This window comes from Pinus tabuliformis, chromosome 3_1 (assembly GCF_031772625.1).
Source record: "Pinus tabuliformis cultivar Carrire ecotype Pingquan chromosome 3_1, CPIR1, whole genome shotgun sequence".
NCBI lineage: Eukaryota > Viridiplantae > Streptophyta > Pinopsida > Pinales > Pinaceae > Pinus > Pinus tabuliformis.
The window spans coordinates 487,480,919-487,508,224 of record NC_142301.1 but is presented as its reverse complement, the minus strand read 5'-3'; the positions used below and the strand labels follow the sequence as shown (position 1 = coordinate 487,508,224).

The window sequence follows — 27,306 nt, the reverse complement described above, 5'->3', positions numbered from 1 at the left end:
TTTCCTAGTTATAATTTCTAAAATAAAATATTTATCTACTATCGATTTTTCTATCTGTTTTTCCTTATCTATTTTCCAATTCAATTATCCTCTACATAGGTTTGTAGTAATTGTGCGGTAGAGCCTATTTCATCACTCAATCAACTCAAGTTATGGTTTAAGAGAAATACATGTAGTATCTATGAAGCTAAGTAAGACCACATTTCGTATCAAAACTTGGTCAATCTTTTTTCAAGTACTATTAACTTCTATTTTATAGAAATATTTATAAAGAATATAAAAATATAATCGTGATGAATAATATTAAACTATTAAGAGAACTAGTTATTCACTATAATTCTATTTTGTCTATAATATGAATAACCTATTTCGAAACCCTGTTGCCTTGGAAATTGCTTAGAGCCCATTAGATGAAACTATTTAATATTGCACGTGGTTCCTCATGCCCTGTCTGTGCCATATAGTCGCTACCTTCCACCGCAGCACAGCACATTACATTAGGTTCGAAAAGGGTTCTTTTTACCATATTTCAGTAAGTTTAGAGACCGGTAAGACGATGGAGACACCAAGCGCGGCCGCACCAGAGCGGTCTCCTGTAATGGAGATCCCTGGAACTTATGGCCTTTCCTTTATTGGAGCCATCTTGGATCGATTCGAATATTTCAAAGGAACAGATAAATTCTTCGAACGTCGTGTGGAGAAATACAAGAGCACAGTGTTCAGAGTGAATATGCCGCCTGGTCCGCCTTTCTGTTGGGGATTTTTCTGAGAAAATCCCAAAAACAAACAATTCAAACACACAGAGGCAATGCTCTGTTTCCTTTACTCCAAGATCTTTTGTGCACAAGGAAGCTTTAATTTTTTTTTACTGAGAACAGAGTATTACACCACCACAAAAAGATTTCTGTTCATTAAGACAAAATGACAAATACATATTCATCCTCTTTGCTGAGAGGGATTCACCAAAAAAAAATATTCAACAAAACTCTGTCTCTGCCTGAGAATTTACTGTGCTGGGTAAAATTCTCATTTACATTCACTGCTGTGAAAACATTTTACTTACTGGTGTAAAAATCTTCTTTTACATACTGCTGTAAAAGAAATTTACATATGCAACTTCAAAAACTCATACACCCCGCACTGCTGTGCATATATCCTCTTTTAAGAATCAACAATGCAATAAAAATTTCATGTTGTTCCTTCGTTTTACGATGGCCAACAAAACATTACAGCCCTCCCCTGTTCTCTTTCTTTTCTACACACTGCTGTGTGTTTCATTACAGATTCAATGAACAAACCCCACAAGCATATATTTTATGGCTCGTTATCAAAAAAAAATTAATACAAAAACATTCTATACTACCGTGGGTTTTTACAATACATATGGTCAACGCATTAAAAAAAACTTACATATTGTACATATGCCATACCAAAAATTACGTAACGTGCATATGTGCCCATACCTCCGATATATAAAAACATTAAAATTTAAAACACTTACCAATACTCCTACGGGCATATTTAATTCATTAAATTATTTTACCGGTGGTCAACGAAACTTTGAATTTTACTCCACGCAAAAACTTTAATGTTGGTTCGTATGTAGCTTTACACAATCAACGGACGAGAATGCTGGAGACAATCGAACGGTGGACAGAGATATCGGGAGGCATTTTTCTGCAGAACTTTAGCCTCCGAAATGTTGCGTAGGCTGACGTATGGGGAGGGACGCGTGCCCAAATTTTATTGCATCGGGCTCGAGAGTACGGAAACAACTTTACGCTGGAAGGCGGTCCGAAATTGAAAGGCGGTTTTGCTGAGCGGTTTGGGCGTTGGTACGGCTGCGTTGAAATTACATATTCAACACTCCCCTTTAATTTCAACTGCTGGACATTCAGTCATACCCAGACACTTTCTCAAAAATTCAAAGCTTTTCTGATCCAATGGCTTTGTCAAGATGTTTGCTACCTGTTCATGAGTCCTGCAATGTTCTAGGACAATTTCTCCATTGTCCACCAATTCTCTGATGTAGTGAAACCTTGTATCAATGTGTTTCGTTCTCTTATGAAACACTGAATTCTTTGACAATGCAATAGCTGAGCTATTGTCACAAAAAATCACTGTCGCTTTTGCCTGCTCTTGGCCTAAGCTCCTCAACATTCTTCTCATCCAAACTGCTTGACATGCTGCTGCTGTAGCTGCCACATATTCAGCCTCTGCTGTAGACAATGCTACAATGGACTGCTTCTTAGAAGCCCATGAAATGGCTCCTGAACCCATATGAAAAACATAACCGGAAGTGCTTTTCCGATCATCTACACTTCCAGCCCAATCACTATCAGTGTATCCAATTAAATCTGAACTTTCTGAGACACTATATAATATGCCAAACATTTTGGTACCTTTGACATACCTCAAAATTCTTTTTTCTGCCTGCCAATGTGCCTCCTTTGGCCTCTCCATAAATCTGGAAATTAAACTAACAGCATACATAATGTCAGGCCTAGTTGCTGTTAAATACATAAGGCTGCCAACAATACTCTTGTACAAACTAGGATCAAAATCCTTGTTGCTGTCCTCTCTGCTGAGTTTTAATCCCATTACTGTGGGAGTGATCGCTGCCTTGCATTCTTGCATGTTAAATCTGCTCAATACTTGATTTACATATCTAGCTTGTGAGATAAAAATTCCTTTTTCATTTTGATCTACTTCTATGCCTAAGAAGTATCTCAAGAAACCCATGTTAGTCATTTCAAATTCCTCTTTCATGACTGATTTAAAATTCTCAATGAGCTGATCATCATTACCTGTGAAAATAACATCATCAACATATAAAACAACAATTAAAATTTTACCATCTTTTTCTTTGATGTAGACGGTGGGTTCTCCCTCACACTTGTCGAATTCATTATCCAATAGATATGAATCTATCCTGCTGTACCATGCTCTTGGCGCTTGCTTCAGCCCATAAAGAGCCTTCTTCAATCTGCACACTTTGTGCTCTTCACCTTTCTTCTCATAGCCTAGAGGTTGTTCAACATAAACCTCTTCCATTAACACTCCATTTAGGAATGTTGACTTCACGTCCATTTGGTAGACTTTCCATTTGTTTTGAGTTGCTATGGACAGCACTGCTCTCACGGTTTCCATTCTTGCAACCGGTGCGAAAGTCTCCTCATAATCTCTTCCATACTGCTGCTTGTACCCTTTGACAACCAGCCTTGCCTTGTGCCTTTCTATCTTGCCTTCAGCATTGCTCTTGGTCTTGTAAACCCATTTTACTCCAATGACTTCTTTACCTTTTGGTAGCTCAACCAAATCCCATGTTTTGTTTCTCTCTATGGCATTCATCTCCTCATCCATAGCTTCTATCCATTTCTTATCTTTAATTGCATCTTCGAAATGAATAGGATCATCAACATGACAATACAAGGCAAATAAGGAATTCATTCCTTCATCATAAATATCACTTAGATTTCTAAATTTCTTACCTCTTTCATTTGGTGTGCAAGTGCTTGAAGACGCACTTGAATTTCCTCCTTGTGGTGTGCTTGGAGAAGCACTCTCATTTATCCTCAATGGTGTCCCTTGCTGTCCTTGTGTTGGCGCTGCTGTTTGGGGATGCATTTCAGCCACCTCCTCATCATCTTCATCATGAGACAAACAGTTTTTAACATTCACTGTTTTCTCTATGCTTCCATCCCAAGCTTCTTCTTCAATGAATTGAACATCTCTGCTGACAAAAAACTTCTTGGTAGATGGGATATACAACCTGTAAGCTTTGGATTCCTCACTGTATCCAATGAAGAGACATTTCTCCCCTTTGTTGTCCAACTTCCTCCTTAGCTGATCTGGTATGTGTGCATAGGCCACACATCCAAAAACTCTCATGTGGGTGACTCCTTGCTTTCTCCCACTCCATGCTTCTTCCGGCACTTTGTTCAACACTGCTTTTGTAGGACACCTGTTCAAAATGTAAACTGCACAATTTACAGCTTCAGCCCAATAATCATTTGGCAAATGCTTTGCCTTCAACATGCTCCTCGCCATATCCATGATGGTCCTATTCTTCCTTTCAGCAACTCCATTTTGCTGCGGAGTGTACCTTGCTGTAAACTGTTTGTGAATTCCATTTTCTCTACAAAATCGTAGGAATTCCTTGGAGATATACTCACCTCCTCTGTCAGTTCTTAAAACTTTTATATGCAGCCCGCTTTAGTTCTCCACAAATGCCTTGAAATTTTGGAATTTCTCAAACACTTCACTTTTGTTTTTAAGGAAATGTACCCAAGTTTTTCTTGTAAAATCATCAATGAATGTTAGGAAATATTGGCTGCCTGCTAATGATGGAGCTTGCATCGGTCCACATAAATCTGAGTGGATGATCTCTAAGGGTGCCTTTGCCCTTATGCTTTTACCTGATGGAAAACTTTCTCTATGTTGTTTCCCCAAAATGCAACCTTCACAAAGGCTGTCCGGTTTCTCTATCAATGGTAGTCCTCTTACCATTCTTTTTCTGCTTAACAAGTTTAGACCTCCAAAATTGAGATGTCCAAATCTCAAGTGCCACAACCAATTTTCATCATTTGGCACACTTTGGAAAGCCTCTTGGGTAACTGCTGCAATTTCATTTTTGTTTTTCAAATCTGCCCTGATCCTGAGAGGGAACATCCTGTTCCTTGTCATTTTTACTTCAGCAATGCATCGTTTGCTGGGTGCTATATCCATGATGGTGCACACATCATTTTTAAAGAAAACATTGTACCCCTTATGGACAAGCTGTCCAATACTCAAGAGGTTACATCTCATTCCAGGGACATAGTATACATCTGCTATGGTTTTCTTTTCTCCTTGCTTTGTAAATATTTTTACCTCTCCTTTTCCCATAACAGAGATTTTACTATCAGTTCCTAGTGTGACTTCTGATTTCACATTTTTATCTAGGGCAGAAAAGAAGGCTATGTTTCCTGTCATATGGTTGCTGCAACCTGAGTCTAAAAACCATATGTCCTCACTGTTTGTTTCAGCCATGTTACAAGCTAACAACACATTATGTTGGCTGATGTTTTCTCTAGTGACATTTGCATTTTGTCTATTACTTATATCATGTTGCTTCTTCCTACATTCACTGGCATAATGCCCATATTTTTTACAATAATAGCATTGGACATTGGATTTTTCATACCTTTGTCCTTGAGCATGATGTTGTCCTCTTTGTTCGCTGCTGCCTTGGTCTTGGTTCTGATTTGGATTGCTGCCTCTTCCTTGAGCATTTGCTGGGCTGTTCCTTCCACCTCTGTTTTGGCTTCTGCCTCTTCCTCTCTTGTTTCCTCTGCCTTGACCTCTTCCTCTTCCAAAGGACATCTGGGTCTTGAAGGCTTGCTCTAGAGATGAGTTTTCATTTCTACTCAAACTCTGCTCATGTGTTATCAGTGATGCATGAAGCTCATCAACTGAAAAGTTTGAGAGATCCTTTGTCTCTTCAATGGTGGTGACAATTGCATCAAACTTTGAGGGTAAGACCCTCAATATTTTCTCCACAATCCTCCTTTCTTCAATGGTTTCTCCATGAGTCCTCATCTGTGTGATCAGACCAATCACATGTGTGAAGAATGAGTCAATGTTTTCTGACTCCTTCATGTTCAGATTCTCAAAATCTTTTCTCAGCAATTGTAGTTTTGCTGTCTTCACTCTCTCCATGCCTTGATAGGCTGTCTTGAGGGTTTTCCATGCTTCATTGGATGTCTTAGCTGTTGCTAACCTTGGAAACACACTCTGGTCTACTGGTAGATACAACAACACACGGGCTTTTGAATTATTCTTCCTATTGCTCTTCAACAGATCCTTCTCTGCTGGAGTTAATCTATTAAACTCATTTTCATCTGCTGGTTCTTCAAAACCATATTCAACTATTTCCCATAAATCTTGAGAGGCAAATAGGGCTGTCATGGTTATTGCCCAATAGTCATAGTTTTTCCCATTGAACTGTGGGAGCTGGGTATTAAACATACCCATACCAGTGCTTGTGCTGGCCATTCCTTGCATCCTTAGTTATGCTTCAATTTCTTGACTGTGTATTTTAAAACACTGACTATTTCTTCAGCAGTAAAAAAAAGAAAACTTTGAGGAATACCTGAGTATTTTCTTGACTGAGCCTTCACTCTGCTGGAGAAGATCTACTGCTGCAACAAAAGACTCCTCCCTTCAGCTTCTTGAACACTTTCAAAGAGCCTAAGCCTGCTCTGATACCACTGTTGGGGATTTTTCTGAGAAAATCCCAAAAACAAACAATTCAAACACACAGAGGCAATGCTCTGTTTCCTTTACTCCAGGATCTTTTTGCACAGGGAGGCTTTAATTTTTTTTTACTGAGAACAGAGTATTACACCACCACAAAAAGATTTATGTTCATTAAGACAAAATGCCAAATACATATTCATCCTCTTTGCTGAGAGGGATTCACCAAAAAAAAATATTCAACAAAACTCTGTCTCTGCCTGAGAATTTACTGTGCTGGGTAAAATTCTCATTTACATTCACTCTTGTGAAAACATTTTACTTACTGGTGTAAAAATCTTCTTTTACATACTGCTGTAAAAGAAATTTACATATGCAACTTCAAAAACTCATACACCCCGCACTGCTGTGCATATATCCTCTTTTAAGAATCAACAATGCAATAAAAATTTCATGCTGTTCCTTCGTTTTACGATGGCCAACAAAACATTACAGCCCTCCCCTGTTCTCTTTCTTTTCTACACACTGCTGTGTGTTTCATTACAGATTCAATGAACAAACCCCACGAGCATATATTTTATGGCTCGTTATCAAAAAAAAACTTAATACAAAAACATTCTATACTACCGTGGGTTTTTACAATACATATGGTCAACGCATTAAAAAAAACTTACATATTGTACATATGCCATACCAAAAATTACGTAACGTGCATATGTGCCCATACCTCCGATATATAAAAACATTAAAATTTAAAACACTTACCAATACTCCTACGGGCATATTTAATTCATTAAATTATTTTACCGGTGGTCAACGAAACTTTGAATTTTACTCCACGCAAAAACTTTAATGTTGGTTCGTATGCAGCTTTACACAATCAACGGACGAGAATGCTGGAGACAATCGAACGGCGGACAGAGATATCGGGAGGCATTTTGCTGCAGAACTTTAGCCTCCGAAATGTTGCGTAGGCTGACGTATGGGGAGGGACGCGTGCCCAAATTTTATTGCATCGGGCTCGAGAGTATGGAAACAACTTTACGCTGGAAGGCGGTCCGAAATTGAAAGGCGGTTTTGCTGAGCGGTTTGGGCGTTGGTACGGCTGCGTTGAAATTACATATTCAACACTTTCTTCTCGTACAATCGAGTCATAATATTGCTAGATGGTAAGAGCTTCCCCGTGCTGTACGATTTGAGTAAAGGTGGATAAGAGTTATCTGGCGGGCTCTTACATGCCCAGCCTCGAATTCACCGGCGGATACAGGCCTACCATTTTTATGGACCCATCTTGTGAAAAACATCACAGGCTTAAGCGTTGGTGCCTTGATTTACTCTACAGAAATCGAGAGAGAAATTTTCCAGAGTTTGCCAAGGTGTTCGATGAGCTCAGCGTGTCCCTAGAGAATGAAATGGCGAGTAGCGGGAAGGCAAGTTTCAGTGATCAGATGGATCAATTGCTGTGTAATTTTCTTTTCCGGTCCATTGTCGGTGCTGACCCGGTGTGTTATAGACATTTTTGTGCCTTACAGCTATAAGCATGAAATGTCCATAATCTAAGGGATCCAAAGTCCCTAAACATGTTGTTCCTACCCCTAGAGGAACAAGGCTAACAAACCACAGCAATTCACAGAAGTTCTCCACCAGAAAATGCTCAGAAACAAGTCAATTCAGGATCAATTTAGAGGCTCCACTAGCTGTCTGCGCTGAAATGCAAAGTCTGCACTGGCTACCTGCACTGCAACGCAGGTAGAAGCACTACCAGGGTGCGCTGAGCGGGAATTGACAAATGGCAAGTTCATTCAACAAGGTGTCAAGACCCTGGAACTTCCAGAATCTTCCTCAATGACACTTGCCTGAGTGAATTCGACTAGTGATGAGTAAGAGGTTCTCAATCTCCAAGTGGAAGCAAGAACTGACAGAGGGAGAGGACACTAGTCAGATCTCAAGCTGACTCATCCTCTCTCCAAACATCTATATATGGATCTCTCCTCCATGAGATCCAGAGGCTGGAATTTTGTTATTGCAAAGAATTGCTATTGGTTTGAGGTTGGAATCATTGGGTGCTTAATGCTTTGAAGGAAGGTGAAGATAGGAATTTCATTTGCTGGGAAGGGGATGCTGGATTGGAGCCCTCTGGGTTGTATCTCTTCCTGAACCTTGTTATTCATCAATAAAGCTATCTTGGTTTCTCCTATATGCTGATGTGTCTTTGATGTATGATTGCATTAGTATGTTTAGTTTATTTCTAATCCTGAACTAGTTATGAATATGAATCTATGTCTTTGTGTAGTGTTCTCTTCTTGTGATCTTGCAGGAACTTGTTGAAGATGGGCGAGCGAGAAGGCAAGTAGCTGGGAACTCTCAAAGAGAAGAGAAACCGGATCGAGGGACAAATGGAAGACACTGGTTAGTCCATCCATCTCTCTTCGTTCTTAATTCAGAAAGGAAGAATACCAGAATAGTTGTCTCTGTTTGTTGCTAAGGCACTGTCACACCTTAGGTGGATAGGATCGTCCTGCATAGGCATTTTTCCCCACAACAAATTGGCGACTCCGCTGGGGAGATCTGTTTAGTCATTTTATTTGTGTTTCCATCATTGTTTGTTTCATAGACTCAACAACAACAATCGAACTGCATCTGCTATTCTCAGATGCAAAGTAGACAGCTGCTGCTTTGATCCAATCACTAGATTTGTCTATGATCTGAACAATGGACTCACAAATGATTTGATGATCCTTTGTGATAGATCTTAGCCCTTCCTCAAAGCATCCCTTTGATTGTACCTTGCTTGTTGCTTTTATTTGGCCTGAAACCGTAGATTAATCAGCAAACTGTGACCCAAAACCCAGTGAGAAACTCTCGTTTCTCCTTCAGCGCAGACCCTGTGAAGAGGTTCTGCATTTCAACGCAGGTCCCGTGAAGGCTACCTGCGCTGAATGTCAAAACCCCTGTGTTGAGGGTGCGTTGATCCAGTTAGGCCTTGTGCAGCTGGGGTTCTCTGCTCTGTTTTGCCTTGTTTTGATCTCTGTTTTTTGCAGCCTGTAACCAGCATAGGTACCTGTCTGATAACTCCTTTTCTCTGCCTAAATTCTGCCTCCTTTTGTACAAAAAGACTGTGAGTGTTTTTATGTGTTTGTGGCGTCATTTACAGTTTTCCTTTGCAAGAGTGAAATAATCATCCTGTAGCCCTTGATTCAGATCTGTTGATTGTGATCTTAGGAGAGAGTTCATTGGTTGTTTGCAGTTGATTATACATTTACTTTTGCTTTTGGTTTGAGTTTGTCTCTTTTAAGTGTCGAAACAAGTATTCATTTCGAAAATCGTTAAGTGTTGTAATCTCTTCTACCCTTTCTGATTTCGAAAAAGTAAACTTGTTTGTATTTGTCATTTAAAAGCAAATTCAAAGTTGTACAAAAAGCTTTCTTTTTAGGCATCAATACTAAGAAAGCGGAAAACAAACACCTGCATTGTGCATTTGCATCTTGATAGTTTGCATGCTTGATTTAGGGAAAGTGCATTAGAGTGTGCTGATTGCTCTTTGAGAAAAGATGGTGTCTTTCTTTTCCCTTTGTAGCTAGGATTTTCATGATTGAAAAGATAGAAAAGATTGCTTATCATCTTTAGACTGCATTTAGGAATTGTACCATACATCTCGTGGTGAACCTCAAAAGGCAAACTGCTAAAAAGATCAACCTAAAATAAATTGAATGAACTTAACAATGCTTTGTAACTTAACGCACAACATAGAGGTCTAGGCTAGAGACGTGTTCCGGCGTTGTAAAGCCTGGTGACTGTCGATCTCGTTGATGGTGGGTGATTCCTCCTGAGGGACAATAGCGCCAGTACGGATTGTGCTCCCACGTACTGTCGAGTATATATTGGGAGACCCCTATAGGCATAAAACCTTTATCCTTAGGAAGCCATGTCGGCCGCCCTACTGATCGCAATGCACTGAACACAGCATTCAGGAAGATCGACCGCCCGTACCTTAAAAAGTATTATGTGGTTTTGCGAAAAGTTTGGCACACCCTCTACCTAGAACTCCAGAGCAGTTCCTTTTGGCCTTTTTCAGACTCTATAACGGAAAAAGTCCATCCGAGCATTTGTCACTTCGGGCTCGTTAAAACATCGAAGGAGACTAGAGTCATCTTTAGCTTTTTCTCGACTCTTTAAAATTGAAAAAGCAAGTTGTGTCTAAAGCGTCGTTAAAATTTATTTTAAACGGAACAATCACCCCTTTTTCCTGCGTTGATCTTTAGGTTGAGAAAATGGAGCACACCAACCAAGGAATTCCCCTTGGTGGAAATCCTAGTCCCTTCTCCTCTTGGGGAGATGTTGGTGCGCCCCACATGGCCACATTGTCGCTTCCAGGACTGACAATTGGCTTGCCGGTCTGGCTCTTCTCAACCAATGTCGTTCAGAACACCACTATTCCTGAACAGTCGAATCAACAGTTAGACCAGACCAGAGTTTCCCACCAGCCTTCTACTTCATCTAATTCTTCCTCTCCTCCTTCCTCTTCGCTTGACGGAATTGGTAAAACAAAAAACCAAGTTCCTAAGGAGAAGAAGGAAAAGAAGAAGAAAGAGAAGAAGAAGAAAGAGCCAAAAGCGACTGGGGGCAAACAAGTGTCGTCTGACAAAAATCCACACATAGCACTGACTAGGCCTAAATCGCCATGTGTCATATGCAAGGGAGACCACTTCCACAGAGATTGTCCCTGCATCCCTCGAATACTAAGGGACTGGTCTCCCCGTTTGCACAATTCGGTAGCGTCAACCTCTGATAGCCATGTTGACAGCTCACCGTCAACTAGTGAAAGTGAAGCCACAGGACAGAGAGGGAAAGCTAGATTTCCCTGCAAACTGTGTGAAGGCGACCATGCCATCCACCGTTGTCCCTTCTTAGACGAGGCTAAAAGAGTTTTGGAAGATCGCCCGATTTTACGAGCGCAACTTCCTCCTGGATATCAAAAACTCCTGCCAAGTCCTTCACCAGTTGAGAACCCGGCTGGCCTGCTCAGGTGGTCAGCCGAAACACCTATCATTGAGGATGAACCATCTGAATCCATACTTGACAAAAGTCAAAAGGTTGAGGCGGCAGTTGACCCGGTTTTGCCTTCAGAGGCTCTATCTTCGAATGATACCATCACAAAAGAGAATAAAGACGACACCGTCCAAATTCTCTTCATCAACACAGAGTCCGACGAACAAGGGGGCAATTTGCCCATTCCTTTATCGCAGGAAGGAACTTCATCAGAGTCATACCCGGCCGTCTATTCGGTCCCACCACCAAGCAACCTAGTTGTCTCGTTCGACTGGAACCAACTAGGCAGACCCCGTTTGCCAGCAAGCATACCATTCAGAATTATCGTTCAAATATACAGAATGGTAATGGCTGGCACCATCATTGATGAGGGGGCATCTGTGAGTATCCTTTCCTCTATTGCTTGGAAAGCGCTTGGTTCGCCAGCGCTTTTGCCTGAAATGAGAAATCTGACAAGCTTCGATAAAGGAACCAATCGACCTTTAGGGATCCTCCCCAATGTGCCTATCACATTGAAAGGGAAGACCATTCAAATGAACGTGATGGTCGTTCAAGGACCCTTGGATTATAACCTACTCCTTGGACGAGACTATATATATTGCATGGGAGCCATCGTCTCCTCACTCTTTAGAGTAATGTGTTTTCCGCACGAAGGAAGAGTGGTCAAGCTCGTGGACCAGCTTTCATTTCCCGGATCATGCATCGCAAATAGTCATATACCTTCCCTAAATGGTATCTTCATGCAAGAAATGTCTCAACCCACGGTCCGTCCTCCTGATGAGCGCGAGTAATCCGGGAGGATATGACTGGAACCCAGGGGGCATGCGTCCTGGTCTGCTTCGGCAGGAAAACTTTGGGTATAAGGTAGGTTTCCGTGGGAGAATATGACTAGTCTGTACCCCGCCCATGCTGGAAGAGGGTTATTCTAGAATAAGATTCTCTTGTCAAAGCTACGTGTTTGGCACTAAGGTCATTCACCTTTGTCTATCTCGGTAGACACCGCCGAAGAAGTGTTTTGTTTGAAAGATTAATGAAACAATCTTTGGGTAGCCTGAAAGAGGTAGGCCTTTCCTGCTTAAACAAATGTTTTGGTGGACAAAGTAAGGGTAACCTTGAAATCATATTTTATACCTGGGGGCATGCAAACCTTTTGGAGTGCAAGCAAGGGACGGCTATTTATTTTTTAAATTTTTAGGTCCTCCCTTTAAACCTGTAGGTCTAACCCTTTAAACTCGTAGGATTAGTCGTTTCCGAACTTGCATAACGAAAGGATCCGGAGCAAAGCTTTGTAAGATGAAGCTCCATAAAAAATAGAATCTTAATGAGACATTCTTATCATATGACTGGGTAATCGAGCAGTTTTAGCACACAGTTCATGCTCGTTAAAAAATAAACGCAAGATCCGAGCAGTTTTAGCACATAGTTCATGCTCGTTAAAAAATAAACATAAGGCCGAGCAAATGTTTCCACCCGCGTTTAAGTTCGTTAAAAAATGAACTATTCCGGTAAATAACCACCGTGAATGTAATATCATCAGCCATTAAAGCCTTGGTCGTGTTTGCACCGTCACCTCCACTTTTCCATTGGCCGATTGTTCACCTCCATATGATTGTTTACCCATTTTGAGAAACAGCTGCGAAGAGTGATTTCACTAGCCATCCTTGTGACACTGTCGTGATTGGAAAATTCCAACCCGTACCTGGAATCAGCTGCTAACCCGTTTTTTCACTCGTTCCTCAAAAGACGAGTCTTCTTTAAGCTCTTTTCATCTGACTCGTAAAATATGAAAAGATTTCCAAGTTCTGGCCTTCCAGCTCGTTAAAGCAACCGGAAGAGCTATCCCTCCTCTAGATTTTAATCTTTTTGGACCTGAGGGATTATTGCACAAAAAGATCGAGCGCTTGTTTTGTTCGGCTGGTTAAAACTATCGAAAACTCATCCCTTCTGTATTGTTTTATACTTTTTCAGACTTAAGGGATTAGATGACGAAAAAGGACTTCCGGAGTTGACTTTACGTACCTTTTCAGACTCTCTAAAAATGAAAAGGACCGAGTTGTCCTTGTCGTTAGACTCGTTAAATGCATTAAATAGCGACAAACTTGTCTTTAGACGAGAACGAGTTTCACTATCGCTAGGCTCGTTAAAACATAGCGATGGGCTTGCCCGAAGGGCAAGTTATAGAACAAGCATATGTTATCCTCCTCAAGCTTGACAAAAATAAAGAGGTACTGGTCAGCAATGACTGGGGAAAAATTGGGAGAAACTCAAGAAAACTTTGATGGTAGCAAGTCGCTCTTGAACATGACACTTTTCCTCCGTACCACAGTCGGGTTGGGTTGTTTCATTCACCGGTCACATCACCATGGTCTCGCCATACCATCCATATTTGGGGTAATGCTACCGATCCATCGCACAAGTGTCGCCATATGTTCAAGAGAAGTCGTTCAGAGGATTCAACCGTGTCCCATCCGCTGCCATACATTATCCTTCATCCTTTCATGACCGCCACCCTGAATCATATGTCATCAGATCGTTTTCACCTCCATCAAAACCATTTGCTCCGTTCCATGTCACTGATGTGGGATTCATTAAGGCCCTCCTTTGACGGATCGCTTCTTGTCGACATCAGCCCATTATCCAAGAAGTTGATCTAGGAACAACCCCTTCAGTACTTTGAAGCTTGCATGCCTCAATGGCAAGTTTCTCACTTCCGGCGACAGGTATACATCAATGACCTTCGACCAAAAGATTTTACGTGGTGTTCGACGCCAAGTCCTTTATTCACACCACGTGAATTGTACTGCAGTACCTTGAGGGTCATTATCATTATTGGTGATTCCTCTCGCGCTTGTTAACGGTTTACCTCATTGACCGGTAATCAAGCGATGTCTTTCCATGTTCGACTTCAGAACATTTCTCACATGGATCGACTTGTACTTAGAGTGAAGATCGAACGAGTTTGAAGACCCCGGATCTAGTTTCATCCATCCGGGCTGCGATATATATTCAGGAAAGATAAAGACATTGACATGTACATCATTGCAGCAGATAATCATCCTACCCAAAGGATGATAATTTCATCAAAATTATCAGTCTACCATCAGACGATTGTCTGTTCTATGTACAGAAAAATGAATTTATAAAGCTGAGCATGGGAATGCCCACCTCAGCTAGATCATGAAAGCAGTATGAAAAATAATGTATTGTATTGTATCTTATTACAGGTCTCCTCCTAGCATTGGATGAACTTCGGATCCTCCTGATAAAGCATTTCACCCGGTAAATGGCCTCATACTTTAGGGGGCAACTGTTATAGACATTTTTGTGCCTTACAACTATAAGCATGAAATGTCCATAATCTAAGGGATCCAAAGTCCCTAAACATGTTGTTCCTACCCCTAGAGGAACAAGGCTAACAAACCACAGCAATTCACAGAAGTTCTCCACCAGAAAATGCTCAGAAACAAGTCAATTCAGGATCAATTCAGAGGCTCCACTAGCTGTCTGCGCTGAAATGCAAAGTCTGCACTGGCTACCTGCACTGCAACGCAGGTAGAAGCACTACCAGGGTGCGCTGAGCGGGAATTGACAAATGGCAAGTTCATTCAACAAGGTGTCAAGACCCTGGAAGCTTCCAGAATCTTCCTCAATGACACTTGCCTGAGTGAATTCGACTAGTGATGAGTAAGAGGTTCTCAATCTCCAAGTGGAAGCAAGAACCTCCAAGTGGAAGCAAGAACTGACAGAGGGAGAGGACACTAGTAAGATCTCAAGCTGACTCATCCTCTCTCCAAACATCTATATATGGATCTCTCCTCCATGAGATCCAGAGGCTGGAATTTTGTTATTGCAAAGAATTGCTGTTGGTTTGAGGTTGGAATCATTGGGTGCTTAATGCTTTGAGGGAAGGTGAAGATAGGAATTTCATTTGCTGGGAAGGAGATGCTGGATTGGAGCCCTCTGGGTTGTATCTCTTCCTGAACCTTGTTATTCATCAATAAAGCTATCTTGGTTTCTCCTATATGTTGATGTGTCTTTGATGTATGATTGCATTAGTATGTTTAGTTTATTTCTAATCCTGAACTAGTTATGAATATGAATCTATGTCTTTGTGTAGTGTTCTCTTCTTGTGATCTTGCAGGAACCTATTGAAGCTGGGCGAGCGAGAAGGCAAGTAGCTGGGAACTCTCAAAGAGAAGAGAAATCGGATCGAGGGACAAACGGAAGACACCGGTTAGTCCATCCATCTCTCTTCATTCTTAATTCATAAAGGAAGAATACTAGAATAGCTGTCTCTGTTTGTTGCTAAGGCACTGTCACACCTTAGGTGGATAGGATCGTCCTGCATAGGCATTTTTCCCCACAACACGGTGGCTCCCGGCCCAGCCAGCCTCAGAACCGAAAATCCTTCCTGTATCATAAAGTGGGTCGCTGCTGTGGCCGGCCCTACCATAAGCTCAGGCGTCCTTCCGAAATTGTTGGAGGAGCTCACCATCCATTTATTTCTTTTGCCCTTCTTCCTCGTCTCCAAGTATTACCACAAACTCTATAATTTCCTGTGGATGAATGCGACTTCCGCGCTGGATGTGGCCAAAAAGCAGTTCGGCTTGAACAGAGAAGAGGCCTGCAATAATCTTGTGTTTACATCGCTTTCAACGCCTTCGGGGGACTGTGCGTTTATTTTACCAGTATGCTCAAATATATTGTCAACGCCGGCGGCAAATTGCGCACAGCACTGGCCGAAGAGGTCCGCGGAGCTGTTGAAGCACATGGGGGACTCAATGGCAAGGCTCTCCAGAGCATGGCCTTGGTTCGGTCTACTGCGTACGAAGTGATGAGGATAGAGCCGCCTGTGCCACTGCAGTACGGGAAAGCTAAGGAAGATTTCTTCGTCGAATCCCACGGCGGGTGTTATGCGGTGAAGAAGCGCGATATGTTGTGCAGGTACCAACCATTTGCAGCCCGGGATCCCAAACTGTTCTACAAGGCAGAGAAGTTCGTTCCGCGACGATTCATGGGCGAGGAAGGGGAGAAAATGCTGAAGCACCTGCTGTGGTCCAATGGCCGTGAAACAGAAGAAACGTCCGCGGACAACAAGCAGTGTGCGGGGAAGGATATCGTTGGAACTATGGGTTGCCACTTTCTGGCGCACATCTTCGTCTTCCTCGTCTGTCACACTTACGATACTCACTAACGGCTCTTTCTTCTAAAACTTTTATCATGTAAGTTGCAAAGTAGATTTCAATTTATGGTTTTTACTCTTCTCTCTACTGTTAATTTTTTTTCAATATTTTATTGAGGCCTAAGTTCATTCCACTGTTCAGTGTGAAAGCTATTTGTAAGTATGTCTGTATTTAATTTGGATGGATATTGATTTTTTAAAATAAAAATAAAATGGTCATTAAATGTAATAGAAAAGTAATATATGTATAATAATAATAATAATAATAATAATAAAATATTTTCTAAATAAAAAAACAATATTAGATGTAATAAAAAGGAAAAAAATGCTATATATGTTTAATTAGTTGTCTATAAATAATTAAAAGTAAAAAAAAAGAATTATGTAAATACTTATAAACTTTATACTTTTGAAAAATATTTTAATACTTTATATCAATTTCATATCTATTTATATATAAAAAATGTTTAAATAAATGTGGATTATTAATAAAAATTTGTAATATGAAGTTATATTAACTTATACTTGAAAATATATTACTAACAAAACAAACCATCATAATGTAGATTGACAAAATAGCTCAAGCAAATTATAACATTCAAAAATATAATTTAAACAATAAAAAATTACACGATATTTTTTTACGCTCGAAAATAAATTTGTACATAAAAATAAATAAATCAATCATTCTCAATTCATATTAAATCTTTGTATAAATAAATCTATTCTAATATTTACATGCTCTACTTCTCAGGCCATTACCATATCATGTTCAACAATGTCCTTACCGATTTCTAAGAGCAATGCAGGCATTTCACATGTGGCTGTGTTTGCAGTCTAATAATAAAGTCTGAAAGATGCTGGAGTTTCACATAATTTTTGTTTGCACTCAAATCATATATAGCGTTATAAAACGCGTATAACTGTGTTTCAGTCTCGTCTCATCTCCGCTTTCACTAACTTTGAAATGATGAAATGATTAACAGTAAGGTTAGTGTGGGGTTTAATTTGTAATGTTTAACTTGGTTTATGTGAAGCTTAACTTTAAGCTCAAATTTTATAGGGAGTGATTGAAAATGGGCATAACTATACTATCCGAAAGAAGTTTAACTTTAAGCTTAAATTTTATTGGGAATGATTGAAAATGGGTATTCATGAAAATTGTACTATCCCAAAGACTAAAAGCATGCTAATTGTAGTATGCTTAGTCAGTTTGTACAATGCTAATAAAAAAGCATGCTAATTATTGAATAGATCTTTATTCCTTATTCCATTCATGTATAAGGATGGGTGGATTAATTGAAATTTTATGGAAAAATGAGTGTTGAAAGTAGATATTTAATTGTCTCATGGTTTAGATTACATATATGAGTCATGATATTGGCCCATAGTATAGTATGATTAATAATATCCATGGTAAAATAGGGTGAGTATCTATAGTTAAAAATCTTGTTATATTGTAAGTATTATTTTGATTATGAAATAAGATATGATTTTTTGACATGTGGTATTGATGAGCCATCATATTGGTCCATGCTATAATATGTTTAATAATATCCATGGTAAAGTGAGGGTGAACATCCATGGTTAAAATTTTTGATTTATTGTAAGTATTAAGTTTTTGTGTGCTTAATGGTATAGTATGGTTAATAATATCCATGGTAAAATGGGGGTGAATATCAATGATTAAAAATATTGGTATAATGTAAGTATTAAGTTTTTAGGTGCTTTTAAATATGGCTACAAAATTATTATCTTAATTTATATGGTAAAATAGATCTTAATTTATAATTATTATTTAGATCTTATATATTTTAATGTGATAGAGGTATAGATATATCTCAAAAGTAATTATAATCTTATTTTTTTCTTTTAGATTCAATTAAAAGATGTTATAAAATTAAATTCAAATAAAATATTTTGATTGTGAAATGAGAAATGGTTTTAGGACATATTGTATTGATGAGACATGGTATTGGCCCATGGTATTGTAGCAAATCCTATTTACAAGGTAATAATATCTATAGTAAAGTGGATGTGAATATCCATAATTAACCATATTCTTATATTATCATGTACTTAGTAATTAAATTTAAATTCAACATATTAAAACTACATGTAAAAATATTTACAAACTTTCTTATATTACATCTACACATCACTCTTATACTCAAGGGATACTCATTATCACCAACAATATTGTAAAATATGAATGTAATGATTTAATTGCCATTATAAATAAATTATTATTATATAAAAAAATATTTAATTTGTTATTATTTTATTAATATAAAGAAAACATGCAACTCACTGTAAACGCCAAATGTTGCTGTGCATTAAGTGACTTTGGTGCAAAGCAGAGCTCTAACATTTCTGGGTGAGTTAGGTAACATAAATTTCTCATAGAGATGTCATTTATCATTAAGTTGTAGTGCAATAACAAATTGGGAAAAATGACTCAAGTTTAATTATTTCTTAAACAAAGAGGAATGATTTAAAGTAGATATAAGAAGAGACACTCAGGAAAAAAAATTAGTCCTTGAGAAATGTTTTAAAGTAGATATAGAAAATCACGCTCACAATAAATTTTAGCTCTTGGAAATTTTAACGACAGAAAAAGAATATGTTAAAACAACCCACTATGGATTCTAGATATATTCACTTAATCTTAGACTCCTAAAACTCTTGCTTTACTCCTCTCAACCCATGATCCAAATAAGGAGATTGAGTTTCTCACGACCAGTGGATCACAGGAGTTGCTTCAACATCTTCTCCCCTTCCATGTGATAATGACGTAAATTCTTGGAAAGCATATGCCGGTGATATTCCTAGTACTAATGTCATCGGCCATTCCAGCCCACTATGTAAGTTAGAGCATCTAATAGCAATCAGTGTGGCTTTGTAATTATGTAGGTTTTGGTGTCACTTTTTCTGAGACTTTGCTTCAGCTTCAACTATTTGTTTTTTAATAATTATTTTATATTATTTTAAACAATTAGGAAAGAAATTTATAATGTCTCATTTCAGAGACAGAATATAATTAGAGAAATATGATATATCAATAGATAAATAACTAAGTTAGATAAATATGCCAGACCAATAGGTTAGAAAATTATATTTGCATTCCTTATGTGATGTAGCAATATAAACCCAAATCCATCATTTGTTGTACATGTTTAAAAGGGTATTTTAATTTCTTAAAAGGGTAGATTCCATAATTTTGATTTGTATAAAGTAATTCTCTCATGTAAATATAAGTGTGTGAATTTTAGAAAGGAATTTAGGTTGTAAAGGGAGTTTTGATGAACTAAAATTCTTGGCCATGTGGAAAATTATAAAAGAGACAAATAAGTAGGCTGAGATATTATGTATTTTCTAAAAGGAGGACAAATGTAGATCTACTAAAGGACTGCTAGTTACAACCTTCATGATGTAATCGCGATATTTTGATTAGTTAAACGTCAGAGGGGACGAGATGAATAGAGAGGGAGAAAAGGCTAGGAGAGGCGAAGGACCATGAGAGGTCTAAAAGGAAGAGTGGAAAAGGGAAAACTATTGTGTAATAAAGCTATATTGTATAAATCTTGTGTTGATATAAATTGTGTGAAATTATCCTTTGTTATTGTGTATGTTGGATCTTCGTGCTTTGGAATCAATGTATTTGTGATAGATGTGTTTATATTCTGGGAATGGTTGAATATGAATTTACAAGTGCGTGTAGAAAATTCAGTCCTCACAAGAATATCCTTGTAGCCTGGTGTGAATATCATGTGATGAGTGGAGATGCTTGAATTCCTCCCATATATGTAGTCTTTGCACATTGTAAGTAGGCGAGAGGATGGTTTGGTCCAAAGAGGCCTTAGTGTGTAATTCTAACTCAATAAATGTTTGTGCATAAGCCCTGTATGTATAAATCATGTTGAGGATACAAGTTGAATCTATGTGTGTGAATATGAGTGTGGGTGTGAAAGGAGAATTCATGAATGAAAACGAAGTCCGAAGATGTATAAATTAAATTGTAATAGAGTGAAGGGAGCTCTGATAAGAATGTGTGCCGACCTTTGGCACCTTCGTAAATTGATGGCAACAAAAGCCATTTTGTCAGATTCTTTATCTATCACCACTACCCAACTAGGAAATCGCAATGGGTTGTAAGAACTAACGAGCATAAATTATCCAGTGAATTGAAGTTTCTCGCAGCACGAGGTTTTGCCCTAGTGCGGGATTCTTAATTAAACTAGAATGGTTCTCGCGAGAGGGGTTTCATAGTGCTAAGTTGGAATAAGAGAGCCCGCCCCCAACAAAATTAGGCCCTCCATGTACTCAGGAAAAATTATCACTGGGTTTCCTCCATACCCCCTTTGAGTTCTGAAACTCGACAAGCCTTGAGGCCCTATTAACCATCGATTTGACGGAACCTTGTAATTACAGCACGTAAATGTTCTCATTCAATAAGGAGACCCACTGTGATGTAAGGAAAAGTATATTGAATGAATCCTTCACACAACACTGTCAATTGATAAGCTTAACAAACATAAGTCTTCCTTATTGCTTTGTTTACTACCATCGCCCTCCAAAAAAAACGTTGAAGAACTGGGAAGCTCGACGAGTGTTGGGCAATCCCGTTAGTCGATGGCCTTATTTGACATAAATTCTTTCGTCTATTACAACCTCCATTTATCAGATTTATTGTGTTCCAAGAACTTGTGCACTCAGTCACCAGTGTAATTTAAATATGAAGCCTGAAGGCTTACTAGAATTGGTGATTGTGTTATGGTGTGGAAGGAGTTGGAAAAAACACATAACATTGTTGTGTATTGATACAAAACAATCCATAGTCTTTATTAAGATGAAATAAAATTAGGCCATTGTTATTGTGGGCATAGGCATAGTTGATTAAGGATAGTCAACTAGTCTAATAAACTAATTTTAACGAAATAAAACATACTTGAAATAATAGTCAACTACAATCAGTCATAGTCAGGAAGGCCAACTATAGTTAACAAATTCAGATGAATTTCGTCATAGTTAACCACATTTAGCTAAGTAAAAACACCTTGAAATGAAGTTCACCATGGTCAAATTAGGTCAATGAAAGTGGACATCATGTGTTGCATTCATTGAAAGTCAACAATAATTAAGCATAAATAATCACCATATTGAAGCCTAGGTAGCAAAGTTACAAATTCATAGTCAATGAGGGGGATTAAAACCCTAGTCCATAATGATTCATTTTTACGACCATCGCCAATTGAGATGCCTCAAGAGCTTGTTTTATTTATAATTATTAATCTTCATATTATCATTTTTATTAATTCAATATTTTATAATTACAAATAATATTAATCTTTTCTTCAAGGTAATGGTTCGCTAATACAAATTGAGAATTATATACATTCAATAAATAAGTGTACACCAATTGTTTTTATTAAATATTAATTTAAAAATGGGCAGGACGCGTGATTTATGAGGTAAGAATGAGGTTTAATTTTATTTGTATTATTATTACTTTTTCTTCCATATTAGAAGCATTGGCCATGGACTCTACTAAGTTGAGCTTGATTTTGATGGATTCAGGGAGACGTGAATTTGGGCATCTCATGATTTAAGAATTCAGGTTTATTTTTATTTTTATTATAATTTTTTTTCAGAAAATTCTTGATGGACACCACGAAAAGTGAACATGCCCGTACGAATGACAGAGAGTCAAAAGACTTGAATGGAGACTCTAACCAACCTAACTACCCATCAGTGCAAAAAATTCAGGTTTATTAAAAGTTAAGACTTGGAAATGCATATAACCGTTACAAATATTTACATACATATTCTTAAAGGAGATTTGAAAATTTGTGAAATTAACACATTCAAATGACATTTAAAAGTTGAGGTACATCTTGAAAGTCATTGATATAGAGTACAACTTAGATCCATCTTATCTTAGGGATCAAATTTCCCTAGGTGAGAATCTTTTTTCTATGTGCAAAATTTGAAAAAAGGTTTGCACCTCGAGAGATTTTATTCCTATAGAAGTTTGATAGATCTGTAGTTAAGATGGATCTAGGCTCGTTTAACTATTAATTTTATTTCTTTTATTTAATTTATTTTTTTTGTAATTTTACCAAGTCAAAATGTTTAGATAACATATATGAGCCATGACATTGAAGTATGGATGTAATGATTTAATTTCCATTATAAATAAATTATTGTTATATAAAAAATATTTAATTTGTTATTATTTTATTAATATAGAGAAAACATGCGACTCACTATCACCACCAATGTTGATGTGCATTTAGCGCCTTTAGTACTAAGCAGAGCTCTAACATTTCTAGATGATTTAGGTGACATAAATTTCTAATAGAGATGTCATCTATCATCAAGTTGTAGTGAAATACCAAATTGGAAAAGATGACTCAAGTTTAATTATTTCTTAGTCAAAGGCTCCACCAATTACATTGAAAGCAGAGCTCTAACATTTCTAGGTGAGCTAGGTGACATAAATTTCTAATAGAGATGTCATTGATCATCAAATTGTAGTGCAATAACAATTTGGAAAAGATGACTCAAGTTTAATTATGTCTCAGAAAAAGGCTCGACAAATTACATTGAGGAATGATTCAAAGTAGATATAGGAAGGCACACTTAGAATAAATTTTAGTTCTTGGAAATTTTAACGACAGGAAAAGAATATATTGAATGTTGAAACAACCTCATTGTAGATTCTAGATGTATTCACTTAAGCTTAGACTTTTAAAACTCTTGCTTCACTCCTCTCAACCCATGATCCAAATGAGGAGATTGAGTTTCTTTAAATAAAAAACTAGTTAGTAGATTGAGTTTCTTTAAATAAAAAACTAGTTAGTAAACATCACTAAGTAAATCAACAGTGTGGGGTTGATGGATAGGATTAAATTACATTAAATCTTGAAAATATCTAGGATACTAACAAAATATTATTTCATTCCACAATCAAAAAATTATATATGCTAGAATCATTTCAATAGTGGACTAGAATCATTGCTAGGGTCAGCATCACGGGCATATGCTTCCCAAGAATGATCGTTATTGTCACTTGGAAGGGGAGAAAGTGCGCTCATATGTTTAAAAGAAAAAGCATCTTATGTGTGACAGATGAGAGGACAATGACGTAAATTCTTGGCATGCCTGTGATGTTCCTAGTACTGATGTCAAGGGCTATTCTTTTGGATTTTTTTGGAATGAGATAATATTTGGGTAGTATCCTAGATATTGACAAGACACAATGTAATTTAATCATGTCCGGCAACCTCTAAATGCTAATTTACCTGGTGATTTTTACTTTTGCACGGTTAAAACAGGAATATAATCTTTTGTCTTATATTTTGTATTTCTTTAGCTATTTCATCATTCGTTGGAACTAGATTGTTTCAATAGTTACGTACATCAAAAGCCTATCCTCTTTTCTATCGAGATGGTTTTCCTCTTTTCTATCCAGAATTCTTATGGAAACAAAATGATATGTGCTCCCAACCAATTTTGTTTGGATCTACTAATCTTCTTTGTAGTAGTTCTTAATTTTAAAATACTAAACTTTTGTGGCAAATATTTGATTTCCAAAAGTCTTCTAAGTTACACCTTACTAATGGAAAATCCACAAAATATTACTTTGTATTAGAAAATTAATTACTTCTGAAGTATTATGTTTCATGAAAAGACTTTTCATGGATTGGTATAAAAATCTTATGATTAAAAGTTTTTAGCTTTTAGCTTTAAAAGCTTATCATATACATTTTGGGGCTTTGTAATTATGTTGGTTTTGGTGTCACTTTTCTCTATAATGAGAATTTGCTTCAGCTTCAACTATTTGTTCTTTAATAACTATTTCATAGTATTTTAAACAATTATGAAAGAAATTTATAAAGTCTCATCTTAAACACAGAATACAATTAGAGAAATATGCTAGACCAATAGATAGATAACTAGGTTAGATAAATATGCCAGACCAATAGGCTAGAAAATTATATTTGCATTGCGTATGTGATGTAGCAATATAAACTGTTGTACTTGTTTAAAAGGGTATTTGAATCTCTTAAAGAGAGTAGATTCCCTAATTTTGATTTGTATAAATTAATTTTCTGATGTAAATATAAGTGTGTGAATTTTAGAAAGGAATCTAGGTTCTAAAGGGAGTTTTGATGAGCTAACATTCTTGGCCATGTGGAAAATTATAAAAGAGACGAATAAGTAGGCTAAGATATTATGTATTTTCTAGAATCAGGAAAAATCTAGATCTACTAAAGGACTGTTAGTTACAACCTTCATGATGTAATCTAGATATTCTAATTAGTTAAATGTCAGAGAGGATGAGATGAATAGAGAGGGAGAAAAAGCTAGGTAAGGACCATGAGAGGTGTGAGAGGAAGAGTGGAAAAGGGAAAACTATTATGTAATAAAGATATATTGTATAAATCTTGTGTTAATAGAAATTGCTTGAAATTATCCTTTGTTCTTGTGTATGTTGGATCTCCGTGCTTTGGAATCAATGTATTTGTGATAGATGTGTTTATATTCTGGGAATGGTTGAATATGAATTTACAGTTGCATGTAGAAAATTCAGTCCTCACAAGAGGATCCTTGTAGCCTGGTGTGAATATCATGTGATGAGTGAAGATGCTTGAATTCCTCCCATATATGTAGTCTTTGCACATTGTAAGAAGGTGAGAGGATGGTTTGGTCCAAAGAGGCCTTAGTGTGTAATGCTAACTCAATAAATGTTCGTTCGTTTTAATGCTTTTGTGCATAAGCCCTGTATGTATAAATCATGTCCAACATACAAGTTGAATCTATGTGAGTGAATATGAGTGTGCGTGTGAAGGGAGCATTCATGAATGAGAGCAAATTCCCAAGATGTATAAATTAACTTGTAATAGAGTGAAGGGAGCTCTGATAAGAATGTGTTCCAACCTTTTGGCGCCTTCATAAATTGATGGAAACAAAAGACATTTCATCAAATTCTTTATCTATCACCACCACCCAACTAGGAAATCGCAATGGGTTGTAAGCACTAATGAGCATAAATTGTCTAGTGAATTGAAGTTTCCCCCAGCACGAGGTTCTTCCCTAGTGCAAGATTCTTAATTAAATCAGAATGGTTCTCACAAGAAGGGTTTCATAGTGCTAATTTGGAACAAGAGTGGCCCCCACTAACAAATCTAGGCCCTCCACCTACTCAGGAAAAATTATTAGTGGTTTCCTCCATGCCCCCTTCGATTTCTAAAACTCGACAAGCCTTGAGGCCCTATTAGCCATCGATTTTATGGACCCTTGTGATAGCACCATGTAAAGGTTCTCATTCGATAACAAGACCCACTTTGATGTAAGGAAACTTGAATGAATCCTTCACACAACACTGTCAATCGATAACCTTAACAAGCATAAGTCTTCCTTGTTGCTTTGTTTACTGCCATCGCCCTCCAAAAAACATTGATGGATTGGGAAGGTTGATGAGTGTTGAGCGATCCCATCAGTTGAATGCCTTGATTGAAATCAATTATTTCATCTATTACAACCTCCATTTATCATATTTATCGTGTTCCAAGAACTTGTGCACTCAGTCATCAATGTAATTTAAATATGAAGCCTAAAGGCTTACTGAAATTGGTGATTATGTTATGGTGTGGAAGGAGTTGGAAAAACACTTAAAAACGTTGTGTATTGATACAAACCAACCCATAGTCATTATTAAGATGAAATAAAATTAGTCTATTATTATTGTGGGCATAGGCATAGTTGATTAAGGATAGTTAACTAGTCTAATAAACCAATTTTAACAAAATAAAACATACCTGAAATAATCGTCAACTACAATTAATCATAGTGAGGAAGGCCAACAATAGTTAACAAATTCAGATGAATTTCGTCATAGTTAACCACATTTAGCTAAGTCAAAACACCTTGAAATGAAGTTCACCATGGTCAAATTAGGTCAGTGAAAGTGGACATCATTAGTTGCATTCATCCAAAGCCAACAATAATTAAGCATAAAAAATCGCCATATTGAAGCCTAGATAACAAAGTTACAAATTCATAGTCCATCAGGGCGATTCAAACCGTAGTCAATAATGATTCATTTTCATGACCATCGCCAATTGAGCTGCCCCAGGATCTTGTTTATTTATACTTATTAATCTTCATATTATCATTTTTATTAATTCAATATTTTGTAATTACAAATAATATTAATCTTTTCTTCAAGGTAATCATTAGCTAACACAAGTTGAGAATTATATACTTTCAATAAATAAATGTACACCAATAGTCGTTATTAAATATCAATTTATTTAAAAATACATAATTATATAAATTTAACATCTCTCTCTCTCTCTCTCTCTCTCTATATATATATATATATATATATATATATATATATATATATATATATTACTTTATCTTTAAAATCATAAACTTTTATACTTTTTGATACTAATATGTTTATAAACTTTTATTAGGTCTGTATAATACTAGTGTAGCATATTTATTATATTTAGTGTTAGTGTAGCCATCTATTGTTATTGTTGTTCCCATGTAGCCCCATATTGTTATTTTTGTGTCTTATTCAATCCCACTACTATTATTGTTGTGGCCATACCTTATTATTTTTATATAGCCTCTAATTATATTGTGACCCCTTAGATTCCTATATATACCAAGGAGGTCTTGTCGTTTGAATCATTCAAGAATTGTTTATTTATATGATGTAAAGGATGTTTCCCCTTCGAAGAAGATATTTTTCAAGTCATTGATCTATATTTTCTTATATTTTGGGATCTGCTTGCATAACATTTGGTATAAGGACTTTG

The 27,306-nt window shown here is 37.3% G+C and overlaps 1 pseudogene; it reads left to right on the top strand.

Moving 5' to 3' along the window:
- The first annotated feature begins 556 nt into the window (after nt 1–556).
- On the top strand, nt 557–16,480 carry LOC149187923 (allene oxide synthase 1, chloroplastic-like; annotated as a pseudogene).
- Nucleotides 16,481–27,306: the final 10,826 nt, after the last annotated feature.